This window comes from Quercus suber, unplaced genomic scaffold, assembly GCF_002906115.3.
Source record: "Quercus suber isolate HL8 unplaced genomic scaffold, Cork oak 2.0 scaffold_417, whole genome shotgun sequence".
Classification (NCBI taxonomy): Eukaryota; Viridiplantae; Streptophyta; class Magnoliopsida; order Fagales; family Fagaceae; genus Quercus; species Quercus suber.
The window spans coordinates 278,705-288,449 of record NW_027069868.1 but is presented as its reverse complement, the minus strand read 5'-3'; the positions used below and the strand labels follow the sequence as shown (position 1 = coordinate 288,449).

The following is a 9,745-nucleotide window of genomic DNA, read 5'->3' as shown; positions in this document are numbered from 1 at the left end:
GGTGATTTGTTTGTGCTACCATGCATTTGCATGTTAAATTGATTAATTAGTAACTTGGCTAATTAATTAATTGGTTTAATCACGGGGGGTCAATACGTTTGTGGCCTATCAATATATATAAGATTAAACAACTCATGAACATATATCTTTACTTAAATCATGCTTATATGTAATATTTCTAATTAAAAGGTTTTGATGCATAATAATTTTCTAAAGATTACTTATACTTATCAATCACACATGTCACACATCCCTTACCTGAAAACAAAAGACGCGAGAGATTTGTATAAAAGGAGCTCAAGTGTCCACATTCTTGTTCTTGTCACCTAAATAAAAGACTAAAACTTTATTACTAACAAATCTTCCTAAATATATAAACTTATACATCAATCACAACCAAACTCTCAAACTCAAGAAAATCTTAATTCCCATCACACAAGGTTCCTCAAATACAAGATACATTCATCAAGCACATTATGTACTAAACCATAGAGAAATCAAGGCATACAAAATTTATCCATGATCTAGACATACCAAAAGATGAGCATATTAATTTATAACTCAAAAAATTCACCCTAACTTTATAATTAAATCCTGAAAGTCAGGTGCATCGTTTACTGTTTATTGCTCATTTCAATAGCATATGCCTCATTTGAAAAATACAAATGGGCTTTCCAAACACATCCAATCTTCATATAATTTTACAGAGCCACTCCTCTAGATGTCTGGTAAATACCATATCAATTTCAAAGTCAAAGTATAAAACCATGATTTATTAAAAATCAAACAAGACAACATGCTCAAATCTGTCCTGACAAAATTTCATGCATTCATATAAATTGATTTAATCCAGATTTTTCTTGTTGTAAACACCAAATTTATCACAGTAATAGTTTTAACACGTTTTCTTACAAAATCATCAAATAAATGCAATTGTCCTTCATTTCATTTGAGTATTTTTATACCTATACTATATATGTCAAAATACGTTAATAAGCATCCAATTGACTATAACATCTTTAATCTTTCAAATTACTAACACAGAATCACAAATTTCAGCTTCTAACAATCAGATTAGAGAATAAAGAAGGGAAACTAAACAAAATAATTACACCATCAGAATACCCAAAACAAGATATAGTTTTATCTACTTACCCACAAACTTTGAAGCTAAAACTTTAGTGTTAGGCTCTTAATTTCTTCTTAGAGAGAGATATCAGTGATTTTGGTGAAAGAAAAGGAGGGCTGTTGTGAGATGATGCTGTCGATAAGAATAAAGGAAGAAGAAAACAAAGGAGCTGTTGGGAGCAGAAAAGTTTTTCCTTCCGACAAATAAGATTTGTGTTAGGTTGGGGGCCTAAACCGAAACTCGACGATGGGCTCGAGGCACGGCCCAAAGGCTGTTGGCAAAGATCCAAAGAACTCACTTTATTTTATGCCTTGGGCTTAGATTGAGATTGACAAGAATGGCCCGTACAAGTCCTACAGCAAACACATCAGCATGATCAAAAAGCATACTGTAAGAAATAGCCCAGCAGTGAAATGTTTCTACAAAAAAATTGCCTAGCGGTAAAATGAGATCAAACAAAATAAACCTCTAGCTGTTAGCTATTTCACAGATTAAGGAAAGTATCCTCATTTTCAAACTCATCATCCATTGGCTCTAGAGAAGAGTCTTCTAACACAACAATATGAGGAAAAAAAATTCTATAGTAACAGTTACATCATAGCCTTCAATAGTAAATAAGTAAATGAATATTATAGGCTCCATTATAAAAAATAATGAGGAAAACTTAGTGTGAGATGAAGGGAGAGAGAGAGATCCTAGCTAGCGCAGTAAGATCATTGTGGTGTCAAGACATGCTCGTGAATATAGTATAAGTAGTGAGTAATGAGGGACATTTTAGGTAGTATGAGTAGTGAGAGAGAGTGTGTGTAGTAAAGCTGCCGAGGCTTTCTGCTGGGGATAGATGAGTGTTTATAGGTAGAGGTATGAGGAGTATTTGTGAGCTAGAAGTTAGGGAACTTAATTTCAAAGCTTGAAACTAAGAAGTCAGTGACTTTTTCAAAGCTTAGAGAAGGCTAAATAGAGAGGAAGAACTCCTTTCTATTAGTGTGTCACTTAGTGTATCTCAATCTCCCTGAAGGATTAATGGACAGTTCTAGTTATAGTTGAGTTTGTGGGGTAATTAGCAAATAATCTTTGCTAAATCTTCCTTGATCTTCATAAAATCCTTAAAGAATCGTTCCTAGGATTTTTGGCCAAGAGTAGTAAGCTCAGCTTTAGGATGTTCTTGTTGTTTTAGGTAATAATAGCTGGGATTCTGGCCTAGTATTAAATGTTGATTTGGCCTTAGATGATGGGATTAAAGCATGTATTAGGCTAATAATCTTGGTTTTACTGCTACTAGAATCAGAGTTCCCTAGGGCAGATTGTATCACCCTAAGCCAGGTGTTAATCTTGGAGCCCTATGTTGGGAACTCTGTTGGGATCCCTTTGGTGCCCTCCAAATCACATTTCCCTAAATTTTTCCCATTTGGTTCATGTTCTTGGTCCATGAACCAGAAAGTACACATTTTTGGCATGATAGAGAACTGATTTCATGTTGTTCCAAAAGCCTTCATGACTTGGTTATGGCTGCCCTTGGCCTTTGACCGAATGGGTTGGATAAGGAAGGAGATACAGCTGGTTGAAGCTTCCCAGTTTTTTGTCATGTCACCTCAACTTTATGTCACATGAGAAATGATGGAATTCAGCTTGGCAATGAAGAGTTTAACCCCTGTTGGACACATGTCCCTCTTCTGATCTGATTGGACATGCTGGAACTGATGGTGATGGGCTTCGGCTGTCAAGTTGTGTTGAAGTTTGACTGGACAGCTCACGTAAGCTTTAGGTGCTAGGATTTGTATATGAGCTGGGCTGGCTTAGCCGGGCTTTGAGCATCCTTGGGCTTGGTCATCCCTACAAAAATGAATGGTTTTGCCATAGGTAATATACATGGGCTTTTATAGTTAGTTGATTATAGAAAAATAAGCGTAGTTCCCATAAATTTTATGAAAGAAATATTTTTGAGAGATGAGTAATTTATATTTCCCATGAGTTAAGGACTTTAGTATATATTTTGCCAAGAAATAGTTTTGGGCTTTGAGCTTAATGTAATCTTTTTTTGCCAAAATAGTATTTTGGGCTTTTATAAATAATTGCCAAAATAGATTTGGGCTTTGTAAAGTAGGTGCCAAATTAGCATTTGGGTTTTATAAAATATTGCCAAATTAGTATTTGGGCTTTGTAGGATTTCATAAAAATATTGCTGTGTAGCAACGGACTTAGTAAGAATGCCGTGTAGCAATGGCCTTTAGAGGTGCCATATTGTAACGGGTTTTAGAGCTATTGTATCATAACGGGTTTTTAGAATGTCGTGTCATAATAGGCTTTAGAGGTGCCGTATCGTAATAGGCTTTAGAGGTGCCGTATCGTAACGAGCTTTAGAGGTGTCGTATCGTAATGGGCTTTTGGAGTGTCGTGTTGTAACGAGCTATAGAAGTGCCGTATCGTAACGGGTTTTAGAGGTGCTATGTAACAACGGGTTTTAGAGGTGTCGTATCGTAACAGGTTTTAGAGGTGTCGTATCGTAACGGGCTTTTAGAGTGCCGTGTCGTAATGGGCTTTAGAGGAGGTTTTGTTCGGCTTTTTGGATTTTCCCAGAAGGTAAATGTTTTTGGGCTTTTTTTTTTTTTTTTTTGGAGATAGCATAATTTTGTGGCCCAATTTTGGTAGTAATATGATGAATATTTTTTTGTGGAAGACCCAAGTTGGATAATATGTAGGATATGATGGGTACTATTTCTAGGGCTTATATAGAGAGTATTTGTGGGAGCCCAATAACATGGAGAATATTTGAATAATATGTGGGGAATATTTATGTGGGCTCAAAATAGTTTATGGGCTTATGTGGGTATTTTTGTGAGTGGGCTAATGAAATTAAGGCTCGAAAATTTGTACCTCAACAAGAGCAAAGAAAGATGAACCAAGAAACTGTTCTGGAGCAGCAAGGAAGACAAGGGAATAGGATTTTGGGTGGGGCACGTGTTTTGCTAAGGGAAAAGTGAGCTAATGACTCACCTTTAAAACTTTTAAAATTTACTTACCATCCCCCTCACAAGCTTATATTATAGAAAGGCCCAATCAATAAAATAACTATGCACATATATCCCTTACCTTTATAAACTTCTTTCTATCATTTTTTTTTTTTAATACAAGATAGAATTTTTACTCTAACCTAATCTAAGTATATATGTGTGTAAAGCTCCCTCTTGGAGACCTGAATTCCAGCCCTTACCCCCTACACCCCACAAACACTTATACTTGTAGAGTGACCACCTCACCAAGGGTGCGTGGTGGTAACTTCTTTCTATCATTAAAAGAGCATATATCTTTTATAATATCACAATATCAAAGCTTTATGCACTTAGAGTAATTAAGATAATACTAAGTATATAAACCTATAAAATTAATAATACAATTAGGTTGGAATGTTACAATATAAGAGAAATAAATTAATCATCTTATTTTTATTAGACCCCCACGACAAGTTTCTAGTTTCAAAACTGTATATAATATAGCCATATCTCCCTTTCAACTTTTTCTCCATTAGTCTATCATCAATCCACCTAAAGAAAACAAAATGATGAATTTGCTTACGATTTTTTTTATAAAAAAAAAAAAAAAAATTAAGAAATAAATTAATAGCCATCAAAAGCTAACTTAGAGGGAAAAATCTAATTGGATTCTCTCATTCCATATCATTGATAAATTTATCCATGGTTAGTGTTAGAGATCATATAGTTCGGTTTGACATTATCCATAGCATTGAGAAAACAAAGCTGAAAGGGAAATAAATAAATAAAAAAGGATGGATTTAAATTCTTACTCAAGCTCACAAAAGTAGCAATTATCTCTTCTTCTCAAAAAAAAAGAAAAAAGAAAAAGAAAAAAAAAAAGCAATTATCTCAAGAGTTGACGTCCCTTCCGGAGTGTGCATTGGGCATTATCTAGGAAATGAAATACAAACACCAAAAGAAGCACCACAAACCCGGCAAAAATGGCCAAATAGCACTATTTGATGAAATATTTAGCAATTTATAATTGTTTGCAAAATATTTAGTAATTTACCATTGTTTTAAAACTCGAGTTCTACATGTAACTAGAGTTCACAGCAATCAAATTCAATACAAAATGTGCCCCGATGGCACTTGATGAATTGAAATTTAGAATTAAAAATTGAAAGCTCAAAAATGTGTGAAAATACAAGAGCTGTTTAGAACCCCAAATTATAAATTACGGCTTGGTTGATTTTACTCTAACTAAAACTAAGTGCGGAATAGAGTAAATGTGAGCGGACAAACAATATAACTACTCTAAGCCATACTCATCAAATCACAGCAATAAAATGAAAGCTAAAAGAGTAAGAAAGAAGAATGCAAATACAAGATAACATGCCGATATGTTATCGGAGAGGAAACCTCAAAACTTGGTGAAAAACCTCTCCGTTGCCCTCTAAGCGATAAATCGATCTAGAGAATAAGTTAGAGTACATGAATAACAAAAGACCTTCCAAACCTAGTCTACCCCATGTACTTGAGCCCTCCAAGCTCCTGCTACTAACTGACTTCGCCAAGTCTTGTCTTCTCTAACTCTCCGGATCTTGCAATTCAGCCCAATTGCATCCACCAAACAAATGGCTTCTTCTAATGCTTCCCAGTAGCATCAAAACCTCACTTTACACTCAAGATGGGTGTGTTAAGTGTTTGAGCTATCAACCTCTTAAGGATTTGGAAATGGAGAGGTACGAGGTTGAGGAAAACCACAATGGATTGTGTAGAGAATTGTGGGTATAACAATCTCTCACTCTCAAGGATAGTGGCTAGGGTTTTTTCTCTGAAAAACACTCCTCAACATATGTGGGTAATTTGGGTATATATAATGTGGGTAGGGACAGGGGGTATCAGATATGACAAATTGGCAAAACAGAATGTTCCGCAGGTATCTCACAGGAAGGTCTTACCCATGAGACACTCGCAAAAACCAGCTGTCACCATCTGTCATGACTCTTCACATTCCAGTCATGTGCTGAGCACATGTTTCACTTCATAGGAAGACTACTTGCTAGCTACCTGTGAAAACTTCTTTGGTCTTTAATTGCCCTAAGTCTTCACACTCTTTCTCACACACAACCCTTATAATAAAATCCCACATAAATACAGGGTACAAAAGATTCAACATAATTGCAATCAAATTTGGCACGAAATTAAAACCAACACAAAATAGTTGTAAATCACAACTTTAAAACAATGTTATGTGGAACTTGAGTTTATATAACTCAAGTTACATGTAATGTGGAACAACTCTAGTTCCTTGCCTAATTTTTCACTGGTTTCAAAATAAAATGGGTCTTCTAAAATAATAAAAATCAATCAAGCTTTCACCAATTTAGAGAGAGAGAGAGAGAGAGAGAGAGAGAGAGAGAGAGAGACACACACACATGGTTTGGGTTCCAAATCAACACCAGCTCTTATCATAAACCAATAAACTTCAAAAATTGAAATCTAATATGGTAGGGATTGATGCTTAGCTCATACCCAAATCCCGATCTCAACTACTGATGACGAGAGACTAAGATTAAATTTTAAACCTCTCAGCTCCTAAGATACTTGGCCCATTTCATATATGTAATCTACAAATTGGTGGATATAGAAATGGAGGGTTAGAACGTAAAAGAGATAGTAATGTTGATTGTTGGAGAATGATCAAAATAAGAAGGAAGCAATGGGCCCAAGTCAAAGTTCAAGTCTTTATGGAAGACTCCAGCAAATGGCGATGATGCTCCTCCTCCTTCTCCGACAATGATTGGCACCTCACTTGAGTCTTGACTTGCTCTTAATGATGTCGTCACTGTCGTAGCTTCAAAGATTAAGTATGTGTTTAGCAAAAATTAAAAAAGCTAGCTTATTTTACTATTCATTTTATTTTTACTACTATTTATGGGTCTCACTGTACTTTTGGTACTATTCATAGTTCCCACTGTACTATTTCAGCTAACTTTTATCTTTATCTACAATACTTTCAGTTAAAAGTTTTTAGTTTTAACAAAATAAGTAGATCCTAAATAGACTCTAAACTGGCTTCCTCTTATAATGAGTCCTAGCTTGCTTTTTTATATAAGTGATGTGCATGAAATATATACAATAAAGTACTCACATATCTACATATTTGGCCTTACTTTTATGTTATTTTGTGACTGATTATATAATATCTTTGTGTTGCAGGTAACAAGGGCTTTACATGCAAAGTGGGGCTAGGCCAATTGAATCAAGCCAATTTACATCTAGCCAGGCATGAATATTAAATTTAAGTCAAAATGGAGTAAGGAATCAAAAGAAATTTGCACCAAATCCAAGTCCAATTCGGATTAGGATTCCAGCCTGCGCATCAGTTAGTATTTTCAGCATAACTTTCGGGTCAGATGTCCAATTGAGATGATTCAAGTTGGGCTGGAAAGTTAACTTAAAGGGCTACAACTTTGTAGTTTACCAGAAGCCCTAATTCTATTGTTAAGTGGGACTAAATAGTCGGTTAAGTAAAGCCTAAAAGTCTGGGATTTTCTCCAAACGGGAATTCAACTTGTAATAGGATTCATTGACCTATTTAAAGGCATTTTAGGGCAAAATCCAGGGGGGCGGAGGCTAGTGCTAGGGCTGTGATGCAAAATAGAAAATTGGAGCAAGAGGCAGTGCCGTATGTGGCTTCTCTGCAGCTTTTCTCCATGATAGCATTGTGACTATTTCTTTCTCTATTTTATTTGTCTAGTTTAATGTTTAGTATTTTATTCTTTTGTTTTATTTCAATTACCATGAGTAGCTAAATTTATAATTAAGGTTGAGGATGAAACCTTGTTAAGGATTATTAGTAATATTTATGTGATTTGATTTTTCCCACAATAGTTGTTCTTTAATGATTTAAATTGTTCTTGCTTCATATCAATTGACTAAGATGGGATTCTAGATATGAGTTCAATCATGTTTTTCTCATGATTTAGGATTTGTCTTAATTAATTGAATGCTTGGTTTGTTAATTCTTGATTATAAAATTGGATATCGCTTGTGATTTGTCTGTCAATGGATACAATTTATGATTTGATTTTTAGAATTGGATATATCTTGTGATTTGTTTGGCTACGAATACAATTGATGATTTAATTTTATACTTAAGAAGCGAAGAAGAACATGCTTTAGATTTTTAAACATAAGTGTTAATGATGATATTTTCCATGGTAGCAAGATTGATTTCTAGATTATCATGTAGTGAGTTGGGAAAAATTAATGATCATAAATATATGCTGATATGAATTAACAAGGCGGATTCCAAAACCTTAATTCCTTTCCCTTGATTATTTACATCTTTTTATTGCTTTATATCTTTTGCTTAGTTTAACTATTTGCTTAATTTTATTATTTGCTTAGTTTATTTAATTTAAAAACAACCAATTTTTTAATTAAACTAGATTAGGATTAATTTGGTTAAGATTTGATTTAATTTTCCTACATTCATTCAAGTCCCTATGGGTTCGACCTCGTTCTTGTCAAACTATACTTCGGTACGGTTCGTACACTTGCGAGTACTTTAAAATTTCACAACAAGTTTTTGGCGCCGTTGCCGGGGACTTGGTTAGGAAAATAAATTAGGTCTTAATTGAATTTTTCCTTCTACTAGTTGTAGTTAATTTTTATTTTTCAAATTAAAATAAAAAAAAATAATTTCTTTTTGCTTGGTGTATAAGAACTTGGATACGTGATAAAGAAAATCGTCTTGTTAGTTTTGATTATTTATCCACAATGGGAGAAATAGGAGATGATTCAAAAACTCTTAGGGAGTTGTTCTCACCCATAACCACCAACCCTCCATCTTGCATAGTATTGCCTGCAACCACTGCTACACATTTTGAGTTGAAGCCACAAATAATCCACCTTCTTCCTACTTTTCATGGATTGGATAGAGAAGATCCTTATATGCATGTGAAGGATTTTCTTGAGATTTGTGCTACTTGTAAGTTCCAGAATTTCACTGATGACTCAGTTCGCTTGCGTTTATTTCCTTTTTTCTTGAAGGATAAGGCAAAAGCATGGCTTAATTCTTTGTCACCTGGATCTATCACTTCATGGGAACTATTGGTTACAAAATTCCTCTCTAAATTTTTCCCAATGGCCAAGACCAATGCTTTGAGGAGAGAAATTGCAGATTTTTATCAGGATGAACAAGAGAAATTTTATGAGAGTTGGGAGAGATTTAAGGACTTGATCTTAAAGTGTTCTCATCATGGTTTTGAAACATGGAGACTAGTACAATATTTTTATAATGGTTTGACTCAGACAAATCTAACATGATTGAGTCCATGAATGGTGGTGGATTTTTGAGTCTTGTAGATGATGAGGCATACAAATTTCTTGAGAATTTTTCTGAAAGTTCACAACAATGGGATTTTTCCAATCGTAAAGAGAGATCCGCCCCTGCAATTAAGAAAGGAGGATTGTATGAAGTCAGTGAAGTTTAGACATAAAAGCTAGGTTGGACAATCTCACTCGTAAGGTTGAAGCTTTAGCTTTAGGTAAAGGGATGAATTCTATCAATCAAGTTCAAAGTGAAACATGCTCTATTTGTGCAAGTCCTATGCATACACACAATTGTCCT

General features: G+C 34.6%; 1 non-coding gene across 1 annotated transcript; it reads right to left on the bottom strand.

Annotated features, from left to right (window-relative positions):
• Positions 1 to 9,271: 9,271 nt before the first annotated feature.
• LOC111994656 (small nucleolar RNA R71) lies at positions 9,272 to 9,380 on the bottom strand. The gene has a single exon (XR_002881111.2). It is a non-coding gene; the product is annotated as a small nucleolar RNA R71 (small nucleolar RNA).
• Between the last annotated feature and the right edge of the window lie 365 nt (positions 9,381 to 9,745).